The following is a 20,103-nucleotide window of genomic DNA, read 5'->3' as shown; positions in this document are numbered from 1 at the left end:
TGTGTTTTTAGCAGAGACAGGGTTTCGCCGTGTTGGCCAAGCTGGTCTTGAACTCCTGGACTGAAGTGATACACCTGCCTCGGCCTCCCAAAGTGTTGGGTTTATAGGTGTGAGCCACTGTGCCCGGCCTGAAATTTAAGTAATTATTAATATGGTAAACATCTTTCTATTTGGAGATTGGAATTATGTCCTGATGATTTTTTACAGTTCTCGTAATTTTAATTTTTGGACCTCCTGCTAGATGGCAGTAGTAATCAATGCCAAGGGCCAGGAAGGAAACTTTTAAAACGGTTTGATAGCTTAAGTCTAATTCTTATGTTTAGTGAAGTTACAACTGATCGTACATGATTTTCAGTTCTTTTTATCCTTCACATCTGATCTACAAAGTACATGTGAAGTTTTTATCCTCTTAATATCCGTTTTTTTCCGAATAGTTCAATAATTATGCCTTTTGTTTGTTATTTCTCTGATATCAGGGTCTTTTACTGTGTTCAGTAGAGAGGAAATGAGTTTAGAACTTAGTAGATTCTGATCTTCCCACATTATAACACCAAAGTGGTTAAAAGAACTAGTTCTGCTGTATGTTTACATGAATATTATAGAGGCTATAAATATTTACATTTAGGGATGTGTTTTGATTTCTATTTCAACGTAGTCCTTTTGAATGGTCTCCTAATTTGGAAAATTAAATAGTGAATCAACCTCAGAATGCAAAAGAAAGTCTGTAGCTGTCAATAAATATTTATAAAATATTGCTTTATTGTCTGAGAGATATGTTTACATGATTATAAACTATCCAGTGTCAGGAAAAGCCTCATTCTGGCTTAATCTTATTTCATCTACCAATTAACAGTGGAAATTTTAAAAATCATTAATATGTTAAAGTGTCTTTCTGCTTGATGAATTAGGGTAGCATTTTTAGGGGAACATTTGTATTGTGAATTCACCTTAGAAGCATCCAGTCCATATACATACATACATATATATATACTTACACACATATTTATATATAAAAGGGGTGGAAAGCCTGTCAAATACTAGTTTATTCTGCAGGTTATCATTTGACATTTCATATTGCATTTCTTTAACATTCTCTATACTCCCACCTAGTGGTATTTGAGTGCTGCTTTTGTGCCAGGCACCATTCTGAGCACTTAATGTGGTAATTAATTTGTGAAACCCTATGGCATTGATATTGCTATCTCCTGTTTAAACTACAGGAAACTGAAACTTATAGTTAGTAAAGCCAGGATTTGCGCTCTGGCAGTCTGACTCTATATCCATTCTCAGCTATCATGCAATAGCTGTCTCAGCTTCCTCATCTAAAACATTGTAATAAAAGGATTATCTTTTAGGATTATTGGGAGGGTTCAGTGAAGCAATTCATGTGCAGAGGCTGACACGGTAACCTAGAATGGTAATGATCAGTTAATATTAGCTGTCATTTGGCTACTTTTCTGGTTTTCTTCCCATTCTTTTTTCATTTTTCTCTATTATAGGATGCTTGGCCTGCTGCTTGCTATCATTCTGTATAATTCATCCAGTTTCCTAGTTTGGGTTTTTGTTTGTTTGTTTGTTTGTTTGAGATGGAGTCTTGCTCTGTCATCCATGCTGGAGTGCAGTGGTGTGATCACAGCTCACTGCAACCTCCACCTCCCGGGTTCAATTGATTCTTGTGCCTTGGCCTCCCTAGTAGCTGAGACTACAGGTTTGCGCCACCACGCCTGGGTAATTTTTGTATTTTTTTAAGTAGAGACGGGTTTCACCATGTTGGCCAGGCTGGTCTTGAACTCCTGGCCTCAGATGATCCACCCACCTCAGCCTCCCAAGGTGCTGGGATAACGGGCAGGAGCCACCACGCCCGGCCTACTTTCCTAGTTTTTAAGTGCTGCTACTTCCTATAGTCTGATAACAGAATCCCATACTTTCCCTCTGAGTTGTAGACTGTTGTATACAAATGTTTGTCCTTGGCCATCCCCAGAAGTCCCTCAGGCTTATATGAGTAAAACTAAGGGCATTTCTTTGGTTTTTTTCCCCCATTTTCTTGATTTTTGGATTTACTTTTTTTTGTTTGTTTTTGTTTTTTGTTTTTTTTTTTGAGGCAGAGTCTTGCTCTGTTACCCAGGCTGGAGTGCAGTGGCGCACTCTCGGCTCACTGCAACCTTCACCTCCCAGGTTCAAGCAGTTCTCCTGTCGTAGCCTCCCAAGTAGCTGGGATTACAGTCATGTCCCACCACGCCTGGCTAATTTTTCTATTTTTAGTAGAGACGGGTTTTCGCCAGTTTGGCCAGGCTGGTCTCAAACTCCTGGCCTCAGGTGATCTGCCTGCCTAGGCCTCCCAAAGTGCTGGGATTACAGGCCTGAACCACCGCGCCTGGCCTGGATTCACTTTCTGACTCAACTCCGCTTGGTCATCCAACGCAAGAATCAGCCTGGATTCCTTCTCCACCTGCTCCTCCCCTGTGCTTCCAAATCGAGTCAGTGCCAAGCTTCACTAATGTTAACTTGCTGAATATTTCTCTGGCCAGGTGTGGTGGCTCACATTTGTAATCCCAGGTATGAGAGACTGGGAGGTTGAGGCAAGAGAATCACTCGAGCTCAGGAGTTCAGGAACAGCCTGAGCAACATAGCAAGACCTCGCCTGTACTAAAAATTAAAAAAAAAAAATAAGTTTTTTTTCTTTTTTTAATTGGCCAGGCGTGGTTGTGTGCACCTGTATTTTCAGCTATTTGGAAGGCTGAGGTGGCATGATCGCTTGAGCCTGGGAGATTGAGCCTGCAGTGAGTGGCAGTTGCACCACTGCACTCCAGCCTGGGCCACAGAGTAAGACTCTGTACAAATAAATAGTCAAACTGTAATACAGTATTCATAGTGAATAGAAGCAAAAAGAAAGAAAAGAAAAATATTTCTCAAATTTGCTTTTTTTCTCCATTCCTACTGTTGGGAACTCCATTATCTCTTTTAGTTTGATTTTTAGTTGACACATAATGTACATATTTCTGGGATATAGTGTGATGTTTTGATACACGTATACTTTATGTAATGATCAAATCAAGTTAATTAGTGTCTCCATCATCTCACATGTTGATCACTTTGTGGTGAGAACATGCAACAGTCCTCTCCTATCTATTTTGAAATAGACAGTACAGGCTGGGCCCAGTGGTTCCCACCTATAATCCCAGCACTTGGAAGGCTAAGGCCAGGGGATTTTTTAAGACCAGCTCTGGCAACATAGTGAGACCTTGTGTCTACAAAAAAAATATTAAAAAATTAGCTGGGGCATGGTGGCATCACCTGTAGTCCCAGGTACTCAGGAGGCTGGGGTGGGAGGATTGAGGCTGCAATGAGCTGTGTTTGTGCCACTACACTCCATCCTGGACAACAGTGAAAGACTGTGTCTCACAGACACACACACACACACTAAAAAGGACAATACATTAAAAAATATGGAATACTTACGAATTTTCATGTCATCTGTGTGCAAGGGCCATGCTCATCTCTGTGGCCTTCTGATTTTAGTATGTGTGCTGCCAAAGCAAGCGCTCCTTATCCTTGTCTGGACTTTTTTTTTTTTTTTTTTTTGAGACGGAGTCTCGCCCTGTTGGCTAGGCTGGAGTGCAATGGCACGATCTCGGCTCACTGCAACCTCCACCTCCTAGGCTCAAGCAATTCTCCTGCCTCAGCATCCCGAGTAGTTGGGATTACAGGCGTGTGCCACCATGCCCGGCTAATTTTTGTAATTTTTAGTAGAGACAGGGTTTCACCATGTTGGCCAGGCTTGTCTTGAACTCCTGACCTCAGGTGATCCTCCTGCTTTGGCCTCCCAAAGTGCTGTGATTACAGGCGTGAGCCACTGCACCCAGCCTCTTGTCTGGACTTTTTAATGGCCTCTATGGTCTCCCAACCTTCAGCCTTACCTCTCCCTGTTTAAATCCATCTACATCGTAAATGTGAGCAATTTAGTATGTGACTCTGGGTTGGGCGCAGTGGCTCACGCCTGTAATCCCAGCACTTTGGGAGACCAAGGCAGGTGGACCACCTGATGTCAGGAGTTCGAGACCAGCCTGGCCAACATGGGGAAACCCCGTCTCTACCAAAAATACAAAAATTAGCCGGGCATGGTGGCATATGCGTATAGTCCCAGCTACTTGGGAGGTTGAGACAGGAAAATCACTTGAACCTGGGAGGCAGCAGTTGCAGTGAGCCAAGATCGCGCCATTGCACTCCAGCCTGGGTGACAAGGCGAGACTCCATCGCAAGAAAAAAAAAATGTGTATATGACTGAGTATGTAATATTTTTGCTACTGACCCCTTCCAATTCATTTATTTATTCAAATAGTTTAGCGTAGCTGCTCTAGGTAAAAATAAGATACTGCTTTAGTCATTCCCTATAACCCACTGAATGTTCTAACTCCTTTCTTACCGAATTGGTTCTGTGAGAAGAAATTAAAAAAAATAAAGTTTGACGTTTTAGTTGGGTATACAAGATAGAAAACTCTAAGACCTTCCCTGCTGCTTGCTTCAGTGTCGTCTCCTTTCCCATCCAACATCACACATTATGATCAGCAATACCAAACTTTCTCTTCCCTTGCTTCCAGTACTTTTCATGCTTGCCTTTCCTCATATTCAGCATATTAAAATGTTCAGTGACCAGACATGAGTAACACACATTGTGGACTGTGGAAGATCCTGAATGCCAAGTCAAGAAAGTAAACTGTTCCTGAGGGAGAAAGGAAGAACCACTGATTGTCAGACTTTGCTATCATTCATGGAAATTGGGAGCATGGGTTGAAGAGAGAAGCTAATGAAGTAAATTTTGGATAATCTGAATTCTAAGTTCTGGCAGCACATGCACAAGCATTTAGCAATTCTAGAGCTTCAGAAAGAGAATAAAGAGATGAAGTTTGGAGTTAAAGATCTGGAAGTGATTATACTAAAGACTTGATCCGGTATATGCAAAATTAACATTTCAAAATGGAAAGGGACAAATGTTCTACTTAAATCCACTAATGCTTTGAGGACAGAATCAAGTTCTAGTTATCACCGTCTCTCTAGCACCTAGAAGAGTGCCTAACACTGGTGTTTAATTATTAAACATTCTACTAAGCTTGGGTTGCAGTGGGATTCAAGAAGAAGGGAACCCAAGAAAGTGATAAAGGGAAGAACATTTTAGGACATCACCAGGGATGGAGAGTCAGTATTTGAAACTTTGACTAATAAGAGTTTGTGTAAAGTCCTTACTGCAGGCAAACATCCTTTTTTTTTTGAGAGACAGAGTCTCACACTGTCACCCAGGTGCCATCTTGTCTCATTGCAGCCTCAGCCCCCAGAATCAAGCGATCCTCCCACCTTAGCCTCCCAAGTTGCTGGGACCACAGGCATGCATGTCACCATGCCTGGCTAATTTTTTGTACTTCTGATAGGGATAGGGTTTCACCATGTTGTCCAGGCTGGTCTCAAACTCCTAGGCTGAGGCAGTCCTCCTGCCTCGGCCTCCCAAAGTGCTGGGATTACAGTCATGAGCCACTGCACCCGGCCAGCGGCCTTTTATTATTTTTTTAGTTTTCTTAAGGTTGACATCAAATTGCTAGGATCACGGCTACTTCTCCAGAGATTTGCATTGCTCACTTTTTAAATTAGGGTGTCTCCCCAAATGTTACATCTCTAGGATCTGTCCTCGCCATCTTATCTAAAAGATCTGGACCCTGTCTCATCTCTTCTCATCACATTACATACCTTAAACTCTGGTTTATTTTTCTCATAGAGCTTGCCATTTTTCTTGTTATATATTTATTTCTTTATAGCTGAGTTGAATGATGAATGAATGTTGCAGCCTCAGAATAACAGTCAACTCAGTAAAACTGTTAGAACAAAATTATAGCATTTCTTTGGTCAGCGAAAATTCTCATCAGATATTTTATGAGTAAAGTTATAAATTCTAAAAAAGAAAAAGTTTTTAAACTATTTTAGATTTTTTTTTGAGACAAGGTCTTGCTCTGTTGCCTGGACTGGAGTGATCATGGTTCCCCTGATTGATCGCATAGCTTCGACCTCCCAGGCTTAAGCAATCCTCCCTCCTCAGCCCCCCCAAGTAGCTGAGATTACAGGTGCACACCACCACATTCAGCTGATTTTTAAACTTTTTGTAGAGAATGGGATCTCACTATGTTGCCTGGCCTGGTCTCAAACTCCTGGGCTCAAGGGATCCTCCCACCTCAGCCTCCCAAGGTGCTGGGCTTACAGGCGTGAGCCACTGTACTCAGCCTATTAGAGAAATTTAATCAAAAAAGTTACTAAAATTTCCGGTCAAGTATTGAAATAACTTTCTCTACTCGACCTCCTAGGCTCAAGTGATCCTCCTACCTCACCTTTCTGATAGCTGGGACTGCAGGCATGCACCACCATACCCAGCTGAATTTTTTTTTTTCATACAGTGGAATTTAATTCAGTGATACTCAGTTATAAGAAGAAATGAGCTTTTAAGACACTGAAAGACATAGAGGAACTCCGTGTGTTTATTCCTTCGTGAAGGAAACCAGAAAAAGCCACTTGCCTTATGATTCTAACCATTTGACATTCTGGAAAAGGCAAAAGTAGAGAGAGAGTAAAAAGATCAATGGTTGATAAAGGTTCAGGATGAGCAGAGGGATGGATAGGCAGAACACAGGATTTTTAGGGTGGTGAAACAGTTATATAATGGTGGATTCATTACGTGTATTTGTCAAAACCTATAGAACTGTACAAAACAAAAAGTGAACCCTAAGGTAAACTATGGACTTTAATTTTTTTATAAAAGCTACTTAATGTTGTTTTATGTGGCAATACTCTAATTTGACCACTTCCCCATTAGTGGATATTCAGGCTGTTAGGTTTTTTTTGTTATTACAATTCTTTAATAAATATCCTTCCTTACATATGCATATATTTAATTTTGGATAGATGCTTATGGGAGATTGTTGGATTCAAGGAGACACATATTTCTAGTTTTATTATATAGTACCAGAATACTTGTCAAAAAGTTTAACAGAGAGAGAGAGAGACTGTGTGTGTGTGTGTGTGTGTGTGTGTGTGTGTGTTTAGAGACAAAGTCTCATTCTGTCACCTAAGCTGGAGTGCATTGACACAGTCATTGCTCACTGCAGCCTGGAACTCCTAGCCTCAAGTGATCCTCTGACCTCAGCTTCCTGAGTGGCTGGGACTACAGGTATACGCCATCACACCCAGCTAATTTTTGTGTTTTTTGTAAGGACGGGTCTCTTTGTGATACCCAGGCTGGTCTCAGACTCCTGGTCTCAAAGTGATCCTCCTGCCTTGGCCTCCCAAAGTGCTGGGATTACAGGTGTGAGCCACTGTGCCCAGCCTAGAATGTTTACAAATGCCCATTTCCCCACACCCCATCAGCCTTGATGTTATCAGTGTTTTTAATTTTTGCCAACCTGATAGGTGAAAATGGCATCTTATTTCCTCAACTGTTAGTAAGACTGAACTTTTTTTTTTTTTTTGAGACAGTCTCACTCTGTATCCCAGGCTGGAATGCAGTGGTGTGATCTTGGCTTACTGCAACCTCTGCCTCCTGGGCTCAAGCCATTCTCATGCCTCTCAGCCTCCTAAGCAGCTGGGATTACAGGCGTGCACCACCACGCCTAGCTCATTTTTGTATTTTTAGTAGAGACGGGATTTTGCCATGTTGGCCAGGCTGGTCTCAAACTCTTGAGCTCACGTGATCTTGTTCTGCCCGCCTTGGCCTCCCAAAGTGCTGGGATTACAGGCATTAGCCACCACGCCCGGCTGAGATTGAACATCTTTTTACGTTTCTTGTTCATTTGAATTTTCCCTTTTATGACTTACTGCTTTTAGCTATTATTTTATGTTTGGATAAATTTCTTGCATAGTAAGGGTATTAACCCTTAATTGTGTGTTATGAAAATTTTCTTCCAATTTCAATTTTCTTTTAACTATATTTTCAATATATTTTACCTTATTTTAGTTATGTTTTTGTCTAATCAGATCTCTCACTTTTTGCCTTCATGGGTGGGTGTGGTGGCTCACGCCTGTAATCCCAGCACTTTGGGAAGCCGAGGCGGGCGGATCATGAGGTCAGGAGATTGAGACCATCGTGGCCAACATGGTGAAACCCCATCTCTACTAAAAATACAAAAATTAGCTGGGTGTGGCAGTGCATGCCTGTAATCCTAGCTGCTTGGGAGGCTGAGGGAGGAGAATCGCTTGAACCTGGGAGGCAGAGGTTGCAGTGAGCTGAGATCATGCTGCTGCTCTCCGGCCTGGCGACAGAGCTAGACTGTCTCAAAAAAAGTCCTCTTCTACCCCAAAATTGTATGTTTTGCTTCTTTGTGTTTAAAATGTGATTTTCCACATTTTCTACAATGAGCAGTTAAAATAGCACTAATTATTATTTATTTGTACTTATTTATTAAAATATAACTACTGTAAGGTCTACAAATCTAGGGTAGAGCTCAGTGAACTTTTACAAACTGAAGACATCTGTGCCACCAACACTCAAATCAGTACCAGCACCCAAGAAACCTCTTGGATGCCCCTTCCCAGTCATTCCCACTAAAGATAACCACCATTCTAATTTCCATCATCATACATTAGTTTTGCCTATGACTTTTTATGTTTTGTTTGCCTTTGGGCATGGGAGATCAGGGTTGTTAAAGTGTAATTTACATTCCATAAAATTTACCTTTTTAAACTTTGTAAGTATGTAGTTTGATGAGTTGACATGTGTATGTACCTACACAGTTGTGTAACCAGCACCCTGATGAAGATACCAGAGTATTTTCATCACCCAAAAAGTTTCCTTGTGCCGCTTAATAATCAGTGGCCTCCCCACAACCTCAGCCCCTAACAACCAGTTCCTATCATTTTGCTTTTTCCAGAATGTTATTTAAATGGAATCATACAATATATACGCTTTTATGTTACATATATCTCTGGTTCCTTTTTTATTGCAGAGTCAGATTCCATTATATATGTATGCCACAATTTGTTTTTCCCTTCAGCAGATGACAGATATTTCTGGGGGAGGGAGGGTCTTTGTTGTTTATTTTTTCTGTGCTTAAGCTTACCCATATTTCTGTTTTTTTCTGGGTATTTGGCTGTTATAAATAAAGTGGTGATGAACACGTGCACAGGTGTTTGTATGGACATAAGTTGTCATTTCTCTTGTGTAAATACCTAAAAGTGGGCTTGCTGGGTAAGTGTGCATTTAACTTTTAAAAAACTGCCAAACCACTTTCCAAAGTGGCTATAACATTTTACCATCAGTGTATGAAAGTTCCTGTTGCTTTTGCATTTTTGCCAGAACTTGGTATTGTTAGTTCTTTTTAATTGTAGGCATTTTAGCAAATGTGTAATAATAGGTCATTGCTAATATAATTTGCATATCCCTGATGACTAATATTATTGGGCTCCTCGTGCTTATTTGTCATTCATATATTTTCTTTGGTGCAGTATCTGTTCAAATATTTTCACATGTTTTAATTGAATTATTTGTCTTATAATTTGGTTGCAATAATTCTTTATATATTCTGGATGTAGCAACTTTATCAGATTGTGATTTGCAAATATGGTCTCCCAGTCTGTAGTTGGCATTTTCTTTTTTTTTTTTTAATATTTATTTTTGTTTGTTTTTTGTTTTGTTTTGTTTTTTGTTTTTGACAGGGTCTCACTCTGTGACCCAGGCTGAATTGGCAGTGATGCAATCTCGGCTCACTACAAGCTCCACCTCCTGGGCTAAAGTGAACTCTTCATCTCAGCCTCCTGAGTAGCTGAGACTATAGGCATGCGCCACCACGCCTGGCTAATTTTTGTATTTTTGATGGAGACAGGGTTTTGCCATGTCACCCAGGCTGGTCTTGAACTCCTGGACTCAAGCCATCCACCCCCCAGGCCTCCCAAAGTGCTGGGGATTATAGGCGTGAGCCACCATGCTTGGCCTGTAGTTCGCATTTTCTTGACTGTTCAAAAGCAGGTTTTACATTTTAATTAAGTCAAAATTTTCTTTTGCGGCTTGTACTTTTTGTATTTTAAGAGATCTTTGCCTAACCAAAGGCCATAGAAGTTTTGTAGTTCTTGCTTTTACATTTAGGTCTATGATCCATTTTGAGTTAATATTCTCTGTTCTGACTTCTCATTTGTCTCATATTAGTAAACCATTGCAGCTTTCTTTTTATTAATATTTGCATGGTATATCTTTTTTCTATCCATTTCCTTTTAATCTATCTATGGCTTTATGTTTAAAGTGGGTTTCTTTTAGATAGCATATAGTTGGGTCTTGCTTCTCTCTCCCCACCACCCCCATTCTGACAACCTCTGTCTTTTAAATAAGGTGTCATATTATTTTTATTTAATGTAATTGTTGGTATGGTTGGATTTTTTTTTTTTTTTTGAGACGGAGTCTCACTCTGTCTCCCAGGCTGGAGTGCAGTGGTGTGAGCTCAGCTCACTGCAACCTCCGCCTCCTGGGTTCAAGAGATTCTCCTGCCCCAACCTCCCAAGTAGCTGGGATGACAGGCACATGCCACCACACTTGGCTAATTTTTGTAATTTTAGTGGAGACAGGGTTTCACCATGTTGGCCAGGCTGGTCTCGGACTCCTGACCTCAAGTGATCCGCCCACCTCAACCTCCCAAAGTGCTGGGATTACAGGCGTGAACCACCATGCCCGGCCAGGTATAGTTGGATTTAAATCTGCCTTCTTACTAGTTGTTTTTATATTTTCTGTTTTTCTCATCAGTTCTTTATTTCTTTTTTCATCTTTTTCTTTTTGATTGGGTATTTTTTTTTTTTTTTTTTTTTTTTTTTTTTGAGACCTGGTTTTTCCTCTGTCACCCAGACTGGAATGCAATAGTGTGATCTGGGTTCACTGCAACCTCTGTATCCCACACTCAAGTGATCCTCCCACCTAAACTCCTGAGTAGCTGGGACTACAGGCACCTGCCACTGTGCCTGGCTAATTTTTATATTTTTTGTAGAGATAGAGTTTTGCTATTTTGCCCAGCTGGTCTCGAACTCCTAGGTCGGAGTGACCCACCCACCTTGGCCACCCAGAGTGCTGGGATTACAGGCGTGAGCCACTGTGCCTGGCCCATTATATCCTTTTTGACTTGTTAAAATCTAGCTTCAAATAATGTGATACCATTTTATGGTGTAAGAATCGTACAACATTATCCTTCCATTTCCCTCCTCCCATCCTGTCACTATTATTGTCATGCATTTTATTTATTATTTATTTAGAGATGGAGTCTTGATCTGTTGCCCAGGGTGGAGTGCTATGAGCTAATCTCAGCTCACTGCAGCCTCTGACTCCCAGGTTCAAGCAATTCTTGTGCCTCAGCCTCCTGAGTAGCTGGGATTACAGGCACCCACCACCATGCCTGGCTACTTTTGGATTTTTTGTTTGTTTGTTTGTTTTTTTGAGGTGAAGTCTCACTCTGTTGCCCAGGCTAGAGTGCAATGGCATGGTCTCGGCTTACTGCAACCTCCACCCACTGGGTTCAAGCGATTCTCCTGTCTCAGCCTCCCAAGTAGCTGGGATTATAGGCATGTGCCACCACGCCCAGCTAATTTTTTTTGTATTTTTGTAGAGATGGGGTTTCACCATGTTGGCCTGGCTGGTCTCGAACTCCTGACCTCAAGTGATCCACCCGCCTCAGCCTTCCAAAGTCCTGGGATTACAGGCATGAGCCATCACGCCCAGCCTGCCTGGCTACTTTTTTTGTATTTTTAGTAGAGAGGTGGTTTCACCATGTTGGCCAGGCTAGTCTTAAACTCCTGACCTCAGGTGATCCACCCACCTCGGCCTTCGAAAGTGCCGGGATTACAGGCATGAGCCACCGCATCCGGCTGATGCATTTTACTTTGAGGTGTCATAAATCCCTTGGTTTGTTATTACTAGTTTTTGCTTTAGACAGCAATTATCTTTCAAGGAAAAATTTAAAAGGAAAAAATGTCTTATATTTACCCTCATGTTTACCATTCCCAGTGCTCTTTATTTCTTTGTGTCAATCCAGGTTTCAATTTGTTATCATACTGTTTCTGCCTGAATAACAATTTAACAGCAACAGTTTTGCTGGCAGTGAATCTTCCCAGTTTGTGTTTGTCTGATAGTATTTCTTGTTTGTCTTTTTGAAGACTAGTCAAGTGCAGTAGTGAGAAGAGGGGAAGAGTGGAACAGGGAGTTTGACCTGACTGACTGTGAGCAGTCAGTTGGGATAACTCACTACCTTTGGACCAGACTGATAGTCTTTCTTTTATACTCTTTTTCAGAAGGCATTTTTGCTGGGTACAGAGCTTTGTGTTGGTAGGTTTTTCTGTCCTTTTGATGTTTAAAATTGTCATTCCTTTGTCCTCTGGCTTGCATAGTTTTTGATGTGAAGACTGCAGTAATTCTTTTTTTTGAGACAGAGTCTTGCTCTGCCACTCAGGCTGCAGTGCAATCACGTGATCTCATCTCACTGCAACCTACACCTCATGGGTTCAGGTGATTCTCCTGCCGTAGCCTCCCGAGTAGCTGGGATTACAGGTGCCTGCCACCATACCCAGCTAATTTTTGTATTTTTGGTAGAGATGGGGTTTCGCCATGTTGGTCAGGCTGGTCTTGAACTCCTGACCTCAGGTGATCCACCTGCCTCAGCCTCCCAAAATGCTGCAAAAGGCAGAGGTTGCAGTCAGCCGAGATTGTGAGATTGTGCCACTGCACCCCAGCCTGGGCGACAGAGTGACTCTGTCTCCAATAATAATAATGCTACTGTGAAATTTATGTATACGTTTTTGCATGAACATATGTTTAGCTTTATGAGAAACTGCCAAAGTGTTTTCCACAGAGGCTGCTACATTTTACATTCCCACCAGCAATATATAAGGGTTCCAGTTTCTTCACATTCTTTTTTAAAAAATGTATTTTTTAATTGACAAATAAAAGTTGTATATATTTATGGTGTACAGCAAGATGTTTTGATATGTGTATACATTGCGGAATGACTAGATCAAGCCAATTAACATACCCACTGCCTTACATACATTTTTTTGGGTGTGGTGAGGACATTTAAAATCTACTCTCCTAGCAACTCTTGGCAATTTTTTTTTTTTTTTTTTTTTTTTTGAGATGGAGTCTCCGTGTCACCCAGGCTGGAGTGCAGTGGCACAGTCTCAGCTCACTGCAACCTCCACCTCCCAGGTTCAAGTAATTTTCATGCCTTAGCCTCCTGAGTAGCTGAGACTACAGGCACTCGCCACCATGCCCAGCTAATTTTTTTATTTTTATTTTTTATTTTTAGTAGAGGTGGGGTTTCACCATATTGGCCAGGTTGGTCTCAAACTCCTGACTTCAAGCAGTCTGCCCGCCTTGGCCTCCCAAAGTGTTGAGATTACAGGCGTGAGCCACTGTGCCTGCCCCCTCTTAGCAATTTTCAAATATACAGTACATTGTTACTAACTGTAGTCACCATATTGTACAGTAGAGCTCTTGAACTTATTCCTCTTTCCAAGTGAAATTTTATACCCTTTGATCGACATCTCCCTGATTCTCCCTCCTCCCCAGCCCTGATTAACTACCTATCTACTCTCTGCTTCCATGGGTTTGACTGTTTTAGATTTCACATATAGATATGTATGTTTGTGTATATATGCACTTCTAGATGAGAGCATGTGATATTTGGCTTTCTATATCTGGCTTACTTTAGTTTATAATATAATGTCCTGCAAGTTTATCCTTGTTTCACAAATGACAGGATTTTGTTCTTTTTTAAGGCTGAGTAGTATTCCATTGTGCATGTACACAAATGTGTACCGGAGTAGCTGGGACGACAGGTGCACACCACCACACTCGGCTAATGTTTGTATTTTTACACCACATTTTCTTTATCTATTCATCAACTGATGAACACTTAGGTTGATTCTGTATCTTAGCTATTGTGAAAAAATGCTGCAGTGAACCTGGGAGTACAGATATCTCTTTGACATACTGATTTCATTTTATTTTTTATTTTTTAAGACGGAGTCTCTCTCTGTCACCCAGCCTGGAGTGCAATGGCACGATCTTGGCTCACTGCAAGCTCCGCCTCCCAGGTTCAAGTGATTCTCCTGCCTCAGCCTCCTGGGTAGCTTGGATTACAGGCACGTGCCACCATGCCCAGCCAATTTTTGTATTTTTACTAGAGGTGGGGTTTCACTATGTTGGCCAGGCTGATCTCAAAACTCCTGACCTCAGGAGATCCTCCTGCCTTGGCCTCCCAGAGTGCTGGGATTACAGCCGTGAGCCACAGTGCCCAGCCTATTTTTAATTTTTTTAGGAACCTTCATACTGGTTTCCATTTTGACTGTACTATAGTTTCTTTACATTCTTGCCAATACTTGTTGTTTTCTGTTTTGGGGGGTGCTTAAAAATAACCAATTCATAATTATTTTAGTTTTTTTGTTTGCTGTTAAGGCTTGTCAAGTGAAGCAGTGGGAGTGTGTAGTTACACTATTAGTAGGTGTATAATATATATCTGAATGTTCTCTGGGTTTTTTTCTGTTTTTTGCCTCATTTCTTGATAACTTGTTGGTATTTCTCTGTCTCTTTAAAATTGCATTCTGTACATCATGTGTAGAAGAAGAGTAGAGACTAAGGTAAGTAGCATTTAGCCTTGGAAATGGATATCTGTGCTTCTATTAGACTGTGAGTGTTGGGGTTTGAACAGTCTAGCCTGGTTTGGGTTTTGATGTTACTATAGTTAACATTAATATACCCAAAACTTCAAATTCCTTCAGCTATGAGCTGTTACTGTCTTGTGCTTAGCGTCAGGCCTGGGATGCTGGAGAGTTTTCTCCTTGTCGCTGCTTCACTGTCCCAGCAGGGACTGACCAACCTGGGACCAACCAAACCCAACAGGAGGTTTCTCTTCATGCTCTTCCCCACCACCTCCCAACCATTGATGCTCTTTCCACAGCGTAAGGCTTGGCAGAAGTAGGGAGGCATTCGCTCCATGATTTTTAAAAATACACACACATAAAATATCTCTGTTCTAGACCCACATTTCATTGTTAACTTGACTGGCTAAAAAGACTCCAGGTTAGAGGTAATTTTGACCCAGAATTTTCAAGGCATTATTCCTTTTTTCTCCGAGGGTTGCTATTGAGAAGTCTGATGCTGTTACAGTTCTTCAAATTTTTGATGAGACCCCTTTTCTCCGTGGACACTTGTAGAATCTTTCCTTTATCCCCAGCATTATGAAATTTCAAGATATATGTGGCTTGGTATGGCTTTCTTTTGCTATCCTTTTTGCTGAACACTCAGGTTTTTTTTTTTTTCTTTTCTGTTTTTCTTTCTGGACTTTTCATTTTTAGGATGTTTGACTTTGATTGATCAATCCTCTGATTTCATTCTTTCTTCTTCTACTTTAGTTGGGAGTATTCCTTAACCATATCTTTTAGCTCTTCTGTGGATTTTGTATTTCTGCTATCTTATTCTTAATTTCCAAGAATTCTTTCTTGTTATCTGAATGTTCTTCTTTGTTAAAATACACCTACAAGCCAGGCACACTGCCTCCTGCTTATAATCCCAGCACTTTGGGATGCTGAGGTGGGCAGATTGCTTGAGTCCAGGAGTTTGAGACCAGCCTGGGCAACATGGCAAAACCCCATCTCTTACAGAAAAACAAAAATTAGCCAGGCATGGTAGCACATACCTGTAGTCTCAGCTACTTGGTAGGCTAAGGCTGGAGGATCATTTGATCCTGGGATGCTGACATTGCAGTGAGGCAAGATTGTGCCATTGTACTCCAGCCTGGGTGACAGAGAGTGAGACCCTGTCTCTCTCTAACACACACACACACACCCCTCTAAAAATATGGCATGTTTCACTCACTGGTATGTCATTCTTGTGCAGGGGTCATGCTAATCTGTATCATACCAATTTTAGTATATATGCTGCAGAAGTGAGCACCATGGTTTTATTTTTAAATGTATGCATCTGAGCATAATCACCACCTAGAATTCTCTTGTTCTGTTTCTCAGTTTATATCTCCCCCCAAAATAAATAGTATTCTTACTTCTACCATTATAGATTTGTTTTGCCTTTTTTAAAACTTTGTATAAATGAAATCCTGTAGTACCTTTTTGTGTCAGGCATCTAACCAATTCTGAGATTCATCCACATCGTTGCATGTACCAGTTGTATGTTTTTTATTGCTATGTAGAATTCTAGGCCAGGCGCAGTGGCTCATGCCTGCAGTACCAGCACTTTGGGAGGCCGAGGTGGGCGGATCACTTGATGCCAGGGGCTTGAGACCAGCCTGGCCAACATAGTGAAACCCCGTCTTGACTAAAACTACAAAAATTAGCTGGGCATGGTGGTGGGTGCCTGTAACTCCAGCTATTTGTGAGGCTGAGGCAGGAGTATCGCTTGAACCCGGGAGGTTGCGGTGAACCAAGATCATTCCAGTGCACTGCAGCCTGGGTTACAATGCAAAACTTGGTCTCAAAAAAACAACAAAAAAAGAGAATTCTATTGTATTAACATACCACAGTTTATCAGTAAGGCCTGTATAAACAACTGGATAATTATCAAATTGTCCAGTTACTCATCTTATCTTAAAAGCTTGTAATTAGGCCGGGCACAGTGGTGCATTCCCATAATCCCAGCACTTTGGGAGGCTGAGGTGGGTGGATCACCTGAGGTCAGGAGTTTGCAACCAGCCTGACTAACATGGTGAAACCCCGTCTCTACTAAATACACACAAAAAATAGCCAGGCGTGGTGGCGCATGCCTGTAATCCGAGATACTTGGGAGGCTGAGACAGGAGAATCGCTTGTACCTGGGAGGTGGAGGTTGTAGTGAGCCAAGATCGCGCCATTGCACTCCAGCCTGGGCAACAAGAGCAAAACTCCGTCTCAAAAAAAAAGCTTGTAATTAAAGTATTAATAATATACCAACAACATATTTACCTTGCTGCTTAAGCCAGAAACCTAGGAATCATTTTTTTTTTGAGACAAGAATCATTTTTGACTGCCCTTCTCACACACCACTTGCAGTCTTACCAGAAAATTCTTTCATATTTGTGACCTACATCCAGCCACTTCTGTCATAACTCTTTCTCAGAATTTTGCACAAACCTCTAAACTAACTACTTATACTCTTGCCCTTTAGTCTGTTCTCCAGACAGCAGCCCAAGGAACCCATTCTCAGTGTCTCTTACCTGCTCTCAGCCTACAGTGGCTTGCTTTCTCACTTGAGAATAAAATTCAAAGTTCTTACCATGACCGACAGAGCTCTTCTCTGGCTCTAGTTACCTCTTTAGCCTCATTTTCTACACCTTCTTTCTTTCTCTGACTTTAGCTGCACTGGCCTACTTGTTGTTTCTCTCTGCCTAGGCAGCTCTTGCTCCATGTAATCCACTCCCTTGCCTCCCTCATTTTGTCCTGGTCTCGGCTCAAATGTCACCTCATGGGGAAGTTTCCTTTAATGATTGAATAGAAATGGCTTTTCCTGCTTCATTTTTCTTGCCTTACCCTATGTTGTTATTTTTTATAACACTCATCACTATTTTTATTATTAGAATTAGTTATTGGGCTATATTTCCACCTATCTCCTTCTATCCTGTCCTGCATGAAGAAAGGGACTTCATGACTGTTCTTTGCTGAATTTGTTATGTTCTAGGCCTGTCATGTCATAACCTTTCCAGAATTGTTTTTTTTTTTGTTTGGTTTGGTTTTGGTATTGAGACAGAGTCTCACTCTGTCACCCAGGCTGGAGTGCAGTGGCGCAATCACAGCTCAACTTGCAGCCGCAACCACCCTGGGCTCACGTGCTTCTCCTGCCTCAGCATCCTAAGTAGCTGAGACTACCACCACGCCACCACGCCCTGTACATTTAGCTCTAAAATACAAAAATTAGCTAAATTTTGTAGAGACGGAGTTTAGCCGTGTTGCCCAAGCTGGTCTCAAACTCCTGGGCTCAAACAATCCACCTACCTCAGGCTCCCAAAGTGCTAGCATTATAGGTGTGAGCCACCGCACCTGGCCAAGAATTGTTTTTGAAATCTTTTTTTTTTTTTTTTTTTTGAAGACAGGGTCTTGCTCTGTCGCCAAGGCTGGAGTGCAGTGGCACCATCTCAGCTCACTGCAACCTCCGCCTCCGAGGTTCAAGTGATTCTCCTGCCTCAGCCTCCTGAGTAGCTGGGAGTACAGACACACACTATCACACCTGGCTAATTTTTGTATTTTTAGTAGAGACGGGGTTTCGCCGTGTTGGCTAGGCTGGTCTTGAACTCCTGTCCTCATGATCTGCCTGCCTCAGCCTACCAAAGTGCTGGGACTATAGGCATGAGCCACTGGACCCGGCTGTTTTTGAATTCTTGAGTAGGGTAATTCTTTAGAACTTTTGAGCAGATTTAATGTTGTTAGAGCTTATCAGTTCCTAACTATAATGTATACAATATTTAAGTAGCTGGCTCTTAGATAATGTTAACATCATTCTGTAACAGGATATGGTTCTTTTTGTTTTTCCTCATTTTTTTTGCAGTTATTAAAGATAGCATTTGCTTAATTCTTAAAAGCATCTTTTCAAAATTAGAAAATGAAGAAATAGTAAACATGTAGTACCAATTCAAGAATTGGATTATTCCAAATTGCTTCTAACTGTTCCAAATTAAGACATCTGGTGACTTAGGGAAATTTGGTTTCTCTGTTTGGTTAACCAGCTGGTTGTTCTGGAAAGGAAAAAGGCAGTTAATTGTTCTTGTTGAAAGATTCTGGGCATTTGTGGAATTACCGTAAAGGGTGACATTTGGATGCAAGATTTACATGCAAAACTGGACATCTCAGGATGTTATTGAGGAAAATGTTTTTGTTTTTAAAAAGATGCTTTGAATGTTATATCTGGAACCTCCAGCATAATCTCACACTGCATGAGAAAGTATGTGTCATTTCCTCCCAGTCCTCCCCCTTTCCTTGGTAACAGATTCCTGTACTTTAAAAATTGTGCTTTTCCTGAGAATTTTAGTGTATTTAATGCATGGGATGCCATATGTTGCTGCAACCACTATCTTGGACGTTTATGTGAATAAGAATACCATATTCAGACTAGCTAAGCAGGATTAATTTACAGAGACATTGTCTTAGTCATTAATGAATGTGAAATTTAAAATTATATTAGAGTTGTAGCAGATGTCAGTTTAGCATACCTTCCGCTAAATATTCAGCAGTTTGAATTTGAAACAAATGGCTCTTTGGCAAATTGTCTTAGAGCTAATTCTGTGTTAGTTTAAAACATACACATACGTTTCTCTAAATTATAAATGTTTTCTGGAAATGATTCTCCTGAAATTAAACCAGTGTATGCTTTTTATCCCAAGGTATTGTTTCCTCTAGGACATACTGGTAACGCATATGTGTGATTGTTCCTATTTTACTCTTCGCTGTTTCTCTGAAATGTTAATAACCAGATTGTTAAGATTCCCCTGTGCAGTTTTGCTTCAGATAAGCTGACATCAGATATGTGTAATATAGCCAGGTGTGGTGACATGTGCCTGTGGTCCTATCTGCTTGGGAGGCTGAGGTAGGTGGGAGAATTGCTTGATCCAGGGAGGTCAAGGCTGCGGTGAGCTGTGATTGCACCACTGCACTCCAGCCTGGGCCACAGAGTGAGACCCTGTCTCAAAAAATAAAAAGAAAAAAGAAAAGGATATGCCTGATAAATATTAAGCTACTTGAATGTCTTGTATAAAACTTTTGTGGCTGCCAGTAGATTTTTCAGGTTTGCCACTGGCCTTGTCAGTTTAGACATTAGCAGCTACTGCTTCCATGTGGCTCTGCTAATACTCCCCCCTTAAAAAGATTAATATGCTACATGCTTATGTAGAGACAGTATAGTATAGGAATTAATAGCATGGGCTCTGGAATAAGAATGCTTGAATTCGGAAACCAGCTTTACTGCATATTAGCTGTGCTTTTCTTATCAGTAAAATGGATATAATAGTACTTTGGGATTGTCATGAGGTTGTCATCATCATTAAAATTTCAGTAACAGGCTGGGCGTGATGGTTCATGCCTATAATCCCAGCGCTTTGGGAGGCCAAAGCAGGAGGATTGCTTACATAC

The 20,103-nt window shown here is 41.2% G+C and overlaps 2 non-coding genes across 2 annotated transcripts; both read right to left on the bottom strand.

The window, feature by feature from the left end:
* Window positions 1-3,439: 3,439 nt before the first annotated feature.
* LOC112128858 (U6 spliceosomal RNA) lies at window positions 3,440-3,543 on the bottom strand. The gene has a single exon (XR_002911311.3). It is a non-coding gene; the product is annotated as a U6 spliceosomal RNA (small nuclear RNA).
* Window positions 3,544-15,847: 12,304 nt separating this feature from the next.
* Window positions 15,848-15,949, bottom strand: LOC112128846 (U6 spliceosomal RNA). The gene has a single exon (XR_002911302.1). It is a non-coding gene; the product is annotated as a U6 spliceosomal RNA (small nuclear RNA).
* Between the last annotated feature and the right edge of the window lie 4,154 nt (window positions 15,950-20,103).

The sequence above is a fragment of the Pongo abelii genome, chromosome 15 (assembly GCF_028885655.2).
Source record: "Pongo abelii isolate AG06213 chromosome 15, NHGRI_mPonAbe1-v2.0_pri, whole genome shotgun sequence".
Lineage (NCBI taxonomy): Eukaryota > Metazoa > Chordata > Mammalia > Primates > Hominidae > Pongo > Pongo abelii.
The sequence above is the reverse complement of the archived record's forward strand: the minus strand, read 5'-3'. Positions and strand labels throughout refer to the sequence as shown.